The sequence below is a fragment of the Manis javanica genome, chromosome 15 (assembly GCF_040802235.1).
Source record: "Manis javanica isolate MJ-LG chromosome 15, MJ_LKY, whole genome shotgun sequence".
NCBI lineage: Eukaryota > Metazoa > Chordata > Mammalia > Pholidota > Manidae > Manis > Manis javanica.
Window position 1 is genome coordinate 45,033,130 of NC_133170.1, and position 14,586 is coordinate 45,047,715.

The window sequence follows — 14,586 nt, forward strand, 5'->3', positions numbered from 1 at the left end:
CCGCACAGAATTTTCTTCTAAATGGATAAATGGCTGTAAGTATTTTGTTAAATCTTATTTGGTTTTTAAATATAGATAAAATTAGATCTCCACATACATTTAAATTAGATGAACACCTGTCTTCCCACAATACAACAGCCCCCTTCTGTCACTGGGGGCCTCTAAGCTTTCATGGCCTTTTATCCTCCTTTGTACAATGCCCCTACCACATTTTTTTTCTTCTCACTGTTGCTAGACAGCTGTGCATGCTTACAGGAAACTAAGACAGGATACTGATAACTAGGCTCCGAAAGCCAAATCCCAGAACTGGCCCAAACCAGACAGGTCCAAGATGGCAGCCGACTTCTACCCCTGACCTACTTTTAAGCTCATTATACCCTTACTATGATACATGAACAGCTAAGATCCCCGTGCAGGGGGGCTCCTTGCTGGGCACAAGTGGTGTCTAGGTAGGGAGGCTGGAAAGACTGCGCATGCACTAGCTGCTCCTGGAAGACCTGCCCCCCTTTCCCCGAAACCTGATGCCCATCACTGCCCCTGCCCTCCCAGCCCCTTAAAAGTCTCCCATTCACCCCGTTCAGAAAAGTGTCTTTGGAGCATGGGCTCTCACCTCTCCATTTATTGATTAAAGAACAAAGCTGCTATTCTGCTAAACTGAATTCATCTTGTTCTATTGGCATGAGCAGCACGGGCAAGAGGACCCCTGTTAGGATCTTGACCCCTCCAAATGGGTCGGTAACACTTCCAGATATGTTCCTGAGAAAAAGAAAAGCCCATGCATACCCAGGTCCCAATACGCAAATCTGTTCACCTTTTAAAATACATTTTAGAATTAATGTGCTTTGATAAAGATAAAAATGGAAAAATAATTAGACACTATCCTCCTTATTTGTATTCTTCAGACCCATTCCTGATTCAATCACACTAGTAGGGTGCTTTGTTTTTTTCCACTGATAGCATTTTTTACAGAGTGGTAATTAATTCTCAGCCATGATGAGTGACCCAGAACTATAAGAAAGCCTTTTCCTAAGACACAGCTCTCAATCATCCTAACAGACAATTTTTTGTGAAATGAGCATTTTTGTGCAAAGGACAAAGATGGTGTAATATCAGAACTAGCACTCATTGGCCCAAATGACAGGGTTGAGCTTGAATGTCCCTCCGGACACTGCTGAAATCCAGCCCTTATTTCCCTAGTGTGTGTGTGTGTGTGTGTGTGTGTGTGTGTGTGTGTGTGTGTGTGTGTGTGTGTGTGTATTAAGACTGAAAGGGGAAGAGTCCAAAAACTGAGAAAAGTTGCAAATACAGAATGTGCAAATCACTGAACTCAGTTACAATGTCTGTTGGATGGAATTGGCAAGAAGCCGGAGCTGAAAGTAATGGGGTGGACAGCCTCACCCCATTGCTTTCAAAGCAATTGGTTCTGTTGTAGTCATTATATCACTCTCGATTTAAAAAGAAAAAAAATGATGGTGGTTTATCATCTCTCCCTTATAATGGATAGGGACATTAATTTGCCCTCAATGTGGAATATGTGAACTAAATATAAGGTGTTCATGTTCAGGCTGTGAGTCTCTGCATCTGACCCAGTGGTGAGAGAACATATGCATGCTCAGTTGCCAACATTTGTATCTGCTTCCTGTGTGAGGCAGTCCCTGTACTGTGCGCTTGTTGAAAATGGCTTCTGAGAATCAAACCAGCTTGAAGGAAAAGAGATATTTATCAAAGTTTGTAATTCCTGAATGCTTGGACATAATAATCATGTGGTATAAGATAGTAGGGGGAATTTCTAGGGTCTGGCACCAGTACTATTGTCTGTCTTTGGGTATGTGATTTTTGTTGCTTATTAGACTATTAACTAGAAAGAGAGATTATTAAGAATGCTAATATTTTCCTATAGAGTGGATGTTAAAAAAAAAAGCTGGAGAAAGTTAGGGAAAATTCTGTTCTAATACCAAACACAGTTACTCAAATGTACATGACAGGCCTTTTGTTCAAAAGTTGTTCTGCCAACACTGGTTTAAAAACAAATAGCAAATAAATACAATCCAGAAAACAGTATGATATCTGAAGGGAAAGTTGAAAGGGAAAATTATGAACAAGGAGAGTCAGATTTATTCTATAAGTCTGCCATGTGTTTAACACTTATGTATATCTAGAATAGTTTAAGGCCTAAGAGACCATTTATTTCCTCTTTAGGCATTTTTCTATACTTTGTAATACAGAACTAGAACCAACTGCCCAACAATACCTGGTAACAGGGTAAACTACCACCTAGGTTTGGTAGAATCACTAATGAATTTTATACATTAATGTATATTAAATATATATGTTTTACTTAAGTATTCTAAAAGCAAGCAAATCAGGGACTCTTTTAATAAGGGCTAACTTAAAATGAGTTATTAAGAGAATTCTCCAAGTGAGGTTTAATACACATTATGCTTCAATTTTATTTCTCACAGGTCCTTAACTAGGGTCACTTACTGAATTTAACATTGTTATTAAAACCAGTTTAAGAGAGACATTACCTCTGTGGTATTCCTTCCAAAATCCACTCTAATCATGCAAAAATACCATATAACTCCTTTGAGGAATATCTACAAAATACCCGATCAGCACTCCTAAAAACTTTCGAAGTAATCAAAAACAAGGGAAGCCTGAGAAGTTGTCACAGCCAAAAGGAGCCTGAGAATGATGACTAATGTGGTGTCATAGATGAGAATCTGGAACAGAAGAATGACATAAAAATTAAGGAAATCTGAATAAAGTACAGACTTCAGTTAATAATATTACACCAACATTGGTACATTAATTGTGACAGAAGTGTGCTATTATAAGATGTTAGTAATAAGAGAAATTGGTTGTAGATTATATGAAAATTCTGTACTTTCTGTGTATTTTTTTCTGTAAATCTAAAACGGTTTTAAAATAAGTCGATTTTAAAACAATTGCATAGTGTTTATCATTTGTCTAATTCTTACATTTCAAAGGTTTAAATTGTGCATCCCTTGCTAGAACATTATATCTGTGAAAAGGGTTAGTTTCCATTTATTCCTCTGCACCTCAGCACCTCATTTTTCTCTTTATCAGTCTCTATCTAATACATGTGTATATTATATATAATTGACTTTATTCATAACAAAATAAATCTTATATAGCCCTTTTTCTATTATCATATAAAATGGTTATTTCCAAGTTTTTTTGCCAAGGCTCTCTGACATGTCTTTAATACATTGCACTATTTTAATTATCACATTTGGGGGTTTCTTTTGGAGAAGGCTCAATTTTTATTCTGACAAATGTGGGTTATACTCTACCTGCTTTCTTTTACAGAAAAGTAGCTTGCATCCACTAGATTAACTTTTTAACAACACATTGAAGAGTAAGTTACTAAAACAGAGGATGCATCATGCTTGATTTATAAATAATCAACCAAAATAAATTTAATAGTGATTCATTCAACCTTGACAGTTTCACAACTTCTCTGAATTTGACTGCTGTCTAGTGGATTATGCAAAACATAGTGAAACTAAGAGTGCCTGCCTCTTGTAGGCACATTTACTACTGCACCTGAACACAAACACAGGCAGAATCATACAATGGCAACCTCATGTTCAGATGCCAACATGCAAGACCAGATTGATATCTGCACCTGCAATTACAAATCAAAGTGCACAGTGCATTATATGAGATCACAATTTGCAAGAACAGCTTGACTGCTGGAAATCACAAACTACACTGTCACACAGTGAGTTTTCTTGCCTATTATCATGATTGCAGTGATGTGACCATTTGAGAATCAAAATTTGGAAGAAAGTCTTCCATCACATGTTTCAGCTTCAAGGCTGTTTCTTGTGCAAAAGACATGAGTTAACCATTGCAGCTAACAATTAAGAGGATAATTTGTATTAATCAAGGATAGAGATTTTATCAGCTTGGATCTTTAAAAGCCTCAGAGTCATTTTGTTTAAGTTTATTTCAATATGGATAAAAGAAGAAAAGAGAAATGAAAGAATAAATAGAATAATGGGTGGAATTCTATCTCATGTTGGGAATTACATCATATCTTAAATCACACAGACTTTCTGGCTGCAGAAACATGGAAGAAAAAATGAGGTGGGGAAAAGGAATTTATGCAAGTTATAAACAAGGGCTCCACCTCTCAAGAAGACTCCACCAAGGAAAAGGGGAGACATTCAAATAAATACTTCTTCATTTCTCCAAGAAATTTCTGAAAATGTTATTTTTTGGACAAATGGCTTTTAAAAAAGTTGGAAATATTCAAAGAAGATATTTTAAGACTACAGAATAGGAAAATTATGAAAAAATATAAAGATGACAGAGCTGCAAGTTATAATATGAAGATGACAAAATAAATATAAATGAAAATATACTTTGTGGTGTGTTGGACTGGCCATAGAAAATAATGCAAAATAAATAGTAAAGAACTATGATACCAAAGTTATTATAATTAAAATGATAGAGAAGACAAAGAGAAGTAAACTCCTGAAGATCAGAGCTAAGTAAAATAGAAAAAATTAGAAATATAATAGAAGAAAACTATTGAATCGGCATATCAAAAGAGCTCAGCATATTCTGAGATGTACTAATAGAGAGCAAAATCATGACTAAGTGATGTAAACATTAAGGTCACTTTCAGAGAGCACCAATATTGAAGGTGGAGTTAACTTTCAGTTGAGACACACTGAGTTTCTCATTCCTTAGGACATCCCAATGGGATATTGGGTAGACAGTTGCAAATGTAGGTTTTTACCTCAGAAGAAGTATGTATTATATGGGATTTTTCTGGATTTTAATAAACAAATAGAGAACACATTTATAATATGATATATAACATCATATGTAGTAATAATTGTGCCCATCAGAATAAAAGCAGTTTCAGAATTCATAGACTATTTTTAAAAAGTCACATTCATAAAAAGAAATTGACAAAGATGCGATTTATCTGCTGGTCTGCTCCCTCGTTCGATTGTAGAGGGTAGAAAGGGTGGTGTAGAGACAATGTAAGAATACTTTTTTGCCATGTTCTAATAGTTTATGTTTCAGTTTCTGACTGATTCTGAAAATTACACTGAAAACGGGGTAGGCTTACCCTGCTTGAGCAAAAGCAATTAACACATTGTGACAGAGTTCTTTTCTTCAGGACATATTAAGCTCATGTTTTGGTAAAAACAACATTTATCCAAGAAAAACCTGGAAGATACAATCTATGATAGTTAATTTTGTCTTTCCTCCGAACTGGACTGTGGGGTACCCAGACATTTGGCCAAACATCATTTGGGGTGTATCTGTGAGTGTGTTTTCAATGAAGTAAATCTTTCAATTGGTAGACCAAGGAAAGCAGATCACCCTCTCTCTAGTGAGGGTGGCCCTCATCCAATCAGCTGAAGGTTGGAATAGAACAAAGAAGCTGGGAAAGAGGGAATTTCTCTCTGACTAACTCGTTCAAGTTGGGACATTGGTCTTCAGCTGCCTTCAGGCTCAGACTCAGATTAGCATCATGCCATCAGCTCTCCTGGGTCTCCAGGTTGCTGGATGCAGACCCTGAGACTTCTCAGCCTCTATGATCACATGAGACAATTTCTTATGAGAAATCCTTTACATATATCTGTATTTAATGTGCTATATTATATATGTATTATATATGTGTATATATAAAATTTTATATACCTATATATCCTTTACATACATATATATCCTTTATCCTTTACAGATAGATAGATAGGTATGCATATACATATACCCTATTGTTTCTATTCCTCTGGAGAACCCTGACTAATATAGGGTCCAAGTAGAAATATACTTAAAACCTATACTAAATGTATGAAATCAACAAGCCAAAGATATCAGACATCAAGATAAGGCAGTGGACAGGCATTCTTGATAGAAGCAGGTGACCAACCACATGCTGTTAGTCAACAACTGGAAAACCAAGAACCAGGGTAACAGTCTTAAACCAAATACAGATAGTAGAAACAATATTTTGAAACAGAATTTATTTCTTACTTATTTTCTTTTAGGAGGGGAAGCAATCAAAACACACATCCATTCCAGATAGCAGCAAGTAGAGCACATTTGTAATTTGATTGAAGAACAGTCTAAATATAAAAATGTCTTCTGATGGCAATATTTCATTCTTAAAGGGGTAATGGCCAGTTTTTTTTTAATCAAAAATTGAAATGCACAAAGAAAAGTGATATAAAAAGGCAATGTCATGACACTAGGTCATCTATCTATACATGAATATTGGTTACATGATGTGGTGGGCACTGTGCTGCACCACCCAGACAGTCTATGGAGAACAAAGAGACTTACTCTCCCAGCTGCGGACAGTACTGACAGCTGTTAGCACTCAGTGGCAGCTGTTTCCAGGTGCTGCTCCAATCTGAAGAGCCCATCTGAAGAGGCCTTGCTCAAGGCCACACTCCCTTATCTGAAGCAGCCTACATCCACTGGTTGGTGTGGGGTACAAAGGCCCAACCTCTTTGCCCCTCTTTGGAACAACACTGTAAGACTATCTCAGTGTCAGGCCCCCCTATGGGATCCCCTGACCTCTTTGTTAAGACCTTGTTGTGATGACACTGCAGTGTATCACCTCCTCCTGGTGATCTTGCCTTCTTACCTCTCCTTACCCCAGGCTGAAAGGTATGGTTGAGACAACAGCTTAAAGACAGTACCTGTAAGGAAGAGATTTTATGCAGAATTCACTCTTAAACAATATATATTATATCATACTTTGCTCCCCAAAGTGGAATGCAGGATCCATAGATCAAAGGGTGAAAATCAGGCAGCTTTACTAGCCATCACTTTGAGGAAATTGATTGGGAAAAGTTTGATTCCCATCCCCACAAATCCCATCTTTCAAGGTTTATAAGGTCCCAGTTCCCAAATGTTAATTCTCCCACCAGGGGACACAGAAAGAGTCCCATGGAACTGTAAGGCATGCCACCAGGTGCTTTAGACTCCTTAAGGGATGAAGGGATCAGTGCGAGGTAACAGGCGTAATGGACCCTGATTAACAAGAGGACCTAGGGCTGCTTTTACACAGCAGTGGTAAGCTGGATGTGCACAGCATCCAGGCAATGCCCTTCAGCCACTCCTGGCACCCCTTGCCCAATTTTGACAGTAAATGTGCAAGGGCAATGCCGGGGAGCTGAGAAGGGCCTGGTGACAAGAGACCTAGGTGCTTTAGGAATGAGGGTCTGTGTCAAACAAGCAGAGAAGGCAGCTAAGCATGAGAGGACACTGGAATGGTTAGCAGCAGAGGGAAATAATGAATAGCAACTTTGGAATACCAGCTTCAATGGCAGGGACTTACCTTCCTCTTATCATTTCACTCCAGAAAGATGAGACCATTATCGTCCTGAAAGGGATCCTTCCAGAACTTAAACGAAGCGTATTTGAGCAACCCAAGAGGTGGATTTAGAAGTTGTGATGTGTCACTCAGATACCCCTTCAGAATGGACTGACTTATTTCCCTGGCCGCTCAGAGTACTGCTGGCTGACAGACTGCATTTGGTCTGTGGCAAGACATCTGATCAAAATGCATTGCTCTCTGAATGTTGTAACATGAGCTTTCCAAAGCTCCCAGTAACAGATGCTATCTAGTTGTCCTTAGCTGAAGAGATTGCTTCACCCTTCAGTAGCCTGCATCTGTTGAAATATGGATGTAAAGCCTGGCTCCTGTGGCTAACTCTGGGATAACTATGATGGTACAATTCCAACTTCATGGTGCTCTGTGGGGTCATCTGAGGCCTTTGCTGTGATTGCAACAGGAACCAGCTTCTCATGGTACCAATCCTGTGCCATAGACTTCCACTAGTGTAGGTCCAGACAGCATTTCCGAATTGACTTCCTGAATGCTAACCTCTGTCTCAAGGTAGGTTTCTTAGGGAATCTAATCTGCAAAATTGTCCAAAGATAAAAGATGATTAATTAAGTGGTTTCCATCCTTCAAGATGGAATGAATACTGTATAAGCGTATAGTAGTGTGATTTTGAAGAAGGGTGCATAAAAATTCATACTGGTATAGAATATGGTTCTGTAGACATGTGAAAGAGGTAGAGAGAGATCTGAAAGAAAATACCCCAAGATGTTTACGTAGGTTATCTAGACTTATGAAAAAATACGATTTTTTTCCTTTGTGCTTTTCTGTTTTCTTAATGCTTCACAATTATTATGTGTTGATTTTTGGTAAGAAAGAAATATTTTTTCTAGGATCTCAATGTTTGATCTGATTGTATGGTACATTTTAGGAAATCCTGGTGTCAGTGTGATTTTTCACACAAAGCTAGGATGACTTTTTCACATTTTTTATTTTAAGACAGCTATGGGCTCCCTCATTTTAGCCAAAGTAGTAATGTTTTATGGTTAAGCTGCATTTTCTGTCTTCTTTTGGGATGAAATATTGAATAATTGTTATTTTCAAGTATAAACTACTCCCCCCACCCCCACCCTGAATGCCAGCTTTTCAGCCTGACCTCTGACTTACCTGCCTTTAGGGCAAGTTACCTGTGTGTGCACATTGTGCTTCTCATGGTGCTCCGATGTGAGGAATGGAACTGTGTGCAGGCTGCTGCCCCGGACTCTGACAAAGCATTTAATTCACAGGCATTGACTTTCTGGCCATAAGGATCCAGGCTTTCTAGCAGTGGTTACCAGGGATGCTACACCAATTTCAGGCCGCACTTCTTCATACGACATGCAGACTCCTCAGGAGTCATTTGCCTTCTGAGAAATTAATTATGTCCTCTTCTCTTCCAACACTGCTCTGTAACCTTAACCCCAAGAGCAATAGAAGCAGCTGAAAAGGAGGTGTGTGTGTGTGTGTGTGTGTGTGTGTGTGTGTAAGAGGCAAGGTGCTTTTAACAACCAATTCCCTCAAGTGCTGATTTCTTCCAAATTGAAAATATCCTTTATTTTGAATGACTGGCAGATGCGATGCCTGGTTAAGTGATCACCTTCTGAGTGCCTGGCCCTAGTGACGATAAAGGTTGACAGGCCCACATAACTGAAATAGGCATCTACTGCCAGCTGTTGTTAAATGAAGCAAAGAAAGAAGAGGATTGAAATATCGTACAAATGTGGTCCCGAGAATGAGAATATAACAACAAGAATATAGGAGCCCCAAGACAGACACATTAACTAACTTTCTATTCTTGTTACCGTTTTAAGATGAGATGGCTCTGCATTTTCAGCTAAATCTCATTCCTGTGGTATATTTCCTAAAACTCATGATTTCTGCAAGAGTTGCGCTACATGGAACCAACCACATGCATTCCCTTCCTTTTGTTCATTTCCCTTTTGATATCCTCTCCCAGCAAATCATTTTTTTTCCCCAAAAAGTAGAAAATGAGGCACGTGACATTTGTTATCAGAAATGAAAATACCCTTTTCTTGTTTTTGGTAATTCATTACTACCTTTTTATATCCATAGTTCATTTCAGTGACTATTTTGAAACAGCTTGAACCTTTAAAACTGCCCTAGTAACTTGCATGGCATATACAGCTGTTAAAGAAATCTGAGTCTTTGGCCAAAGCTTGCCAACAAATTAGGGAGGCAGATTATTACCAAACAAATGTCCCTATAACCTGAGGTTCCATATTATAAAATCATTTCCAAGGCCTAATCAGCAGCTCATCTATTTTGAGCACTATTTGACACAGCATAATGTTCCTGCATTAAGAGCATGTGGGCAGTCTTACAGCATTCCTGACAGTGACAGATTTAACAAAGTGAAGAAGGTTTCAGTTTATTCTGGAATCTTTGCTTCAAGTGCAAGCAATTTAGAACTGAGGATACTTGAAATAGTCTACTTTTTCTCCCCTATGTGCCAAATTTAGGAGTACCTCACACATAAGCAATTTGCCCCAAATAAAGAGTAGCAGATTCACCAGACACTCAATTATACTTGCCAAAGAGGCCAGATTTGGCATCTTCATTAAGAGTAATTGAACTCACCAGACAATGAAAGTTTATAAAAGACCAAGATTAGTTTAAGTACATGGCAGAGCGTGTGTGTGTATGTGTGTGTGTGTGTGTGTGTGTGTGTGTGTGTTTAACTTAAAAAGAGAATACAAAACAATCAAGAGCTGAATGGTTGATTTAATCTCATTGACAAACACAATGTTTGAAATAGAAATCAAGGGAACTATCTCGATAATTGATTTTCCAGCAATTGAGACAAATGTTCCTGGTGTATTCAGATAGTTGTTTTATTTATCCATCTCATTTTATACTTCAAAATAGAGATTTTGAGACCTCAGCTATCAAAAACTTATTAAGTGCATAGTCATTAAAAGGAGAAATAACTGAGATGAATCTTTAAAAAACAAATGAATAAATAAAAGAATGAATATGAATGAATGAAGCTGGCAGCTATTTAGTCCTTCTAGGTTTAAAATCATTTTGCTTATCTGTTGAAGTGCTAATTGTTAATGATAAGACAAACACAAATTCAAATCTGAAAATTCAGTTTGTTTCTTTATACTCACTGCTACCACCAGTATGTCCTAAGCTCTACCTCAATTATTCGCAAAATGAAAACGGTAGTCATAGAAATAGACAGCACCTGACTTACCAGCAGGTGTGACTCCATACATCCATCTTTCTCTCTTTCCTTGTACTGACACAGTTAGCAAATATCCCTCATTTCCAATATCATACTGAAACTGCAATATACACAAAAAGAAATAGATATAAATTTGGGTTTCTTAATTCGAGGTGTTTATACCACATGTGATAGGCTACATAATGTAGGAGCAGGAAAATCAGTGAGATCTGGCTAAGATCCTGACTATGCCACTTTCTAGCTATGTGTGACAGAGATGATTAGCTGCCTGCCCCAAATCCATCTGAGTTTGCTTTAAAAACAGAAACTTTTCCCTCCTCCCCCTCCCCCAGCAGCAGCACTACACTCACGCCTATGATGCTATGATTGAACACTGGCACTTAGAGAGAGTTGTGTGTGAGGGCTTCCAAAGAAGTCCTTAGAAATCCTGCTTCCTGAGTGGAATATAGATGTGATTGCCCTAAATCCAGCCACCATTTTGGGTACTGAGGCAAACGTGAAAGTGAATATCAAGTATATACTTTGGCAGAACAGGAAGAAAAGATCATAAGGCCATGGTGAACCTTATTGGAAGCTCTATAAAAATCATGAACTGCCTGTTTCTGAATGTTTTTAATCTGTAGGTGAAGTTAATTTCTATTATGTTTTTTTAGCAATTAACAAAAATTATTAATTGACAAAAATGTGTAGTCTTGGTAAGTCCCCTATTCTCTTTAGGCCTTTTTCTCTCCAGTTTTTAAACAAAAACTTCTGTGGAATTTTTAATTAACAGGTTTAATGTCTGTAAAAAAAATAATAAGGGTGTGCCCAGTAGCTATTTCTGGGCCTGGAACACTCTGACATAGTCTTACTGCTTGTATACAGTGAGTTCTGTTTTAAATGGTTAGAATCTAGGTCTTACCAGGGGTTGATTTTGTCTTGAGTCATCCTGAAATATGTTATGGAAAATAGCTCCTAATCTAAAGAGAAATTTTACCTACACAAAGGCTGAAATCATAATAAGATTTGAATAAGGGAGAAAGCCAGTAGAAATGTCAGAATGTAATATCAGTGAGGGGTCAACTATTTGGGGCCAAACATAAGTGCATCTGCCTTCTGAGCTCTATGATCTGGTAGAGCTAGTGGGAAGAGGGAGATACCAATGAGGAATATTTATTTTATATTTATGGCAACTTGGTATTAATGGGGGATGAACCACAAGAAATGTTATTAACAAAATATAAGATGTACATCATGCTACAATGAGAATTGAAAAGGAAGAGAACCCCATGGGAAAAATCATAGGTTTATATACAAATATTGTCCAGATTGCTATTGTTCAAACCAAATGCAGGTTTTGTACCTGTTTTTAAAATGTAATTCTTATTCAATCATTTCAAGTACTACTCAAATATATGTATCTCTTTTAAGCTACATGAAATGGTTTTATGGAAATAAGTGGTTATTTATTAAATGGTACTTACTAAATGAGTGAATTGATGAATAAACAGAAGAAGGAGTGGAAATAGTAATGATTAGTTTTGTCTTTGGCCTTAGGTATAACAGATTTATGATTTCAACCTGGTCACAAAATGCAGAACACTTCCAAAATAATGTTTGTAGGTTTTTTTTTTTTAGCCCTGATGTTTAACCTAATGAACACAAATAAAAGGAAATGATAATTAATACACACCAGCCTCTATATGACATTTATGGCCCTCAGTGTGATGAGGGGGAAATGCCTGGCATTTTGAGTGATGTGATCATTAAATAGGGAAAGGAGAGGGATCCACTGTCACCATCATGGTGAGAAATATGAGGAGTTTAAAGAACATGGACACCTCAGGACTTGAACAGACTCAGCTCCAGACCAGAGAAGGAAAAGCTGATGTCTTTGTGGTCTGTCTTCATAGGAGCATTGAGAGTTACTTTTGACCCTTTGAAATACTTCTCTTAACTACTTCCCATAGAGCAAACACAACTTGACAAATGCACAGCCTTCCATTCTATAATTAAAGAGGAGAGAGAACGCATCAGTCACAGTATCACACACAGAGGTGGAAGAATCCTCCAGATCCAAACTTTCACTTAGTAGATGAGAAAACCAAGGCAAGGGAGACAACAGTGATGTTTTAAGAATGTCTCTGAAACAGGAAAATGAGGGGTAGGGCTTTTAGGATCAAAGTATATGATGGGCATTTAAGTATATAAAAGCAAAATATCAGTATCAATTGAACTATCTACTGAGTTTAAAGTAGTTTGACGGAATTTCTGTCATTTGCAAGTACTAAACGTTGACTAATTCAATTAACAAAAGTCTCCATTTTTAAATCAATGGATAGTAACAATAATGATATAATAAAAAACAATATTAGATCAAAATTAATTTCTGCTTAGAGGATAAGCTAGTAGCCCTAACATATTTCAGTGGAGAAAGAAAGTGTACCATTCTCAGGCCTTTTGCTGACCAGCGTTTATAGTGTGTGTGTGTATGGTGCCTGGGGGAGAAGTGGGTACAGGATCAGATCAGGAGAGATGGTTGGATATGTATGGAAATTCACAGAAGCAGTTTCAGGGTAAGTTCCAGAGTAGGCTGAACTATTCTGTCGATGAAAATGAACATGTATCTGTTTTGTCTTCTGAAAAGGAGAGTCACAGCGTCCAAGTGAATGGCAAACAACTTGGTAAACTTGGTAAAATGTTTGAAGGATATTCAAAATCATTCAGTTTTAAAGTACTTGCATTTCTGCAATATAAATCTCCTCTACTCACAAAACTTTCAATAAAATGTGTTATACACACAATGACCTAGTGTGATTGGTGTGTGTGTGAGGGAGAGAGAGGGAGTCTAAATTCAATAAAGGGCTTTCTCCTTGGTCCAATGTCATACTGAAGTTACAGAAATAACATGATATGGAAAACAAATATTTATTGGACACAGGACATCAGAGACAGAAATTATCATGAAATTTGACAGGAAATCAGGGATGTATTAGACTTTTCAGAAGACATGGCAAAATGATTTAAGCATTTTTATGAATCACTGTTCAAGAAAGCAATTATCCACAAGCATGGTATTCTGTAGTGAAGAGTGCATGAATGTTAGTATAAAAAAATAGATTCATGTTGAATAGTTCAGTGAAGAAGGATATACACCAGAAACATTTTATTGAAGTAAAGGTCCTCAGGGCCTTCACAAAAATATGCTAGCAACATTATACGAATGTCTCAATCTATTCACAACAACTTTAATAAACAGGATGCACTTAGGGATATACAAGCATGAAAAAGTTGTATTGTTCTCCAAACTGACATCTTCCAAGTTCCATTTTCTGACTCTAAGATCATTTCATTCTAGAACCTTTTCCACCATGCTTCCATCTTCCAGGCCAACCCAGCTCCCCCTTCTGCCCCCTGGAGGTACACCCTACACCTCCTCGATACCTGTGCACGCTCTGCCTCACTACAGCCAGACACGGCTACATTCCAAGATTCTCCCTGGATCCATTAGAAACCCATGCACAGAGATCATGCCCAGAAGCAAAATTACAAACTGTTCCTTTGGAAATGGGAGATAAAGGCCACAACCACTCTGACTAGAAATGACTCAGGACTCTGACAATGTCTTCAAATTTTCCCTTCCCTACAGTTACCTACTTGCACAGACCTTTGAGGTAGGTGTGGTGAGAGTGGCAGAAGAAGATGGCCATCCTGTATTAGTCCTGAGGAGACGTATGTCCCCAGTAATGCTCAGCTGCAACCATCTTTTTCTCACCCTCAACAGCAGAGAAAATGAGCTAGAAGACACAGACATATTAAAGAGATGATGTGACATGGAATTTACAACAGGATTTTGTAAATAATTAAAGTAAAATAGCAGTTCTTTTGCCCACCTGGCAATACTAACAGAGATGATCCAACTGTTGAGACAACCAGCTATGGGGTAGCCACAATTTTTGTCCGGTGAAGTAAAAACTAAGAGGTGAACCTGTCTTCTAATATGGATATGCACATT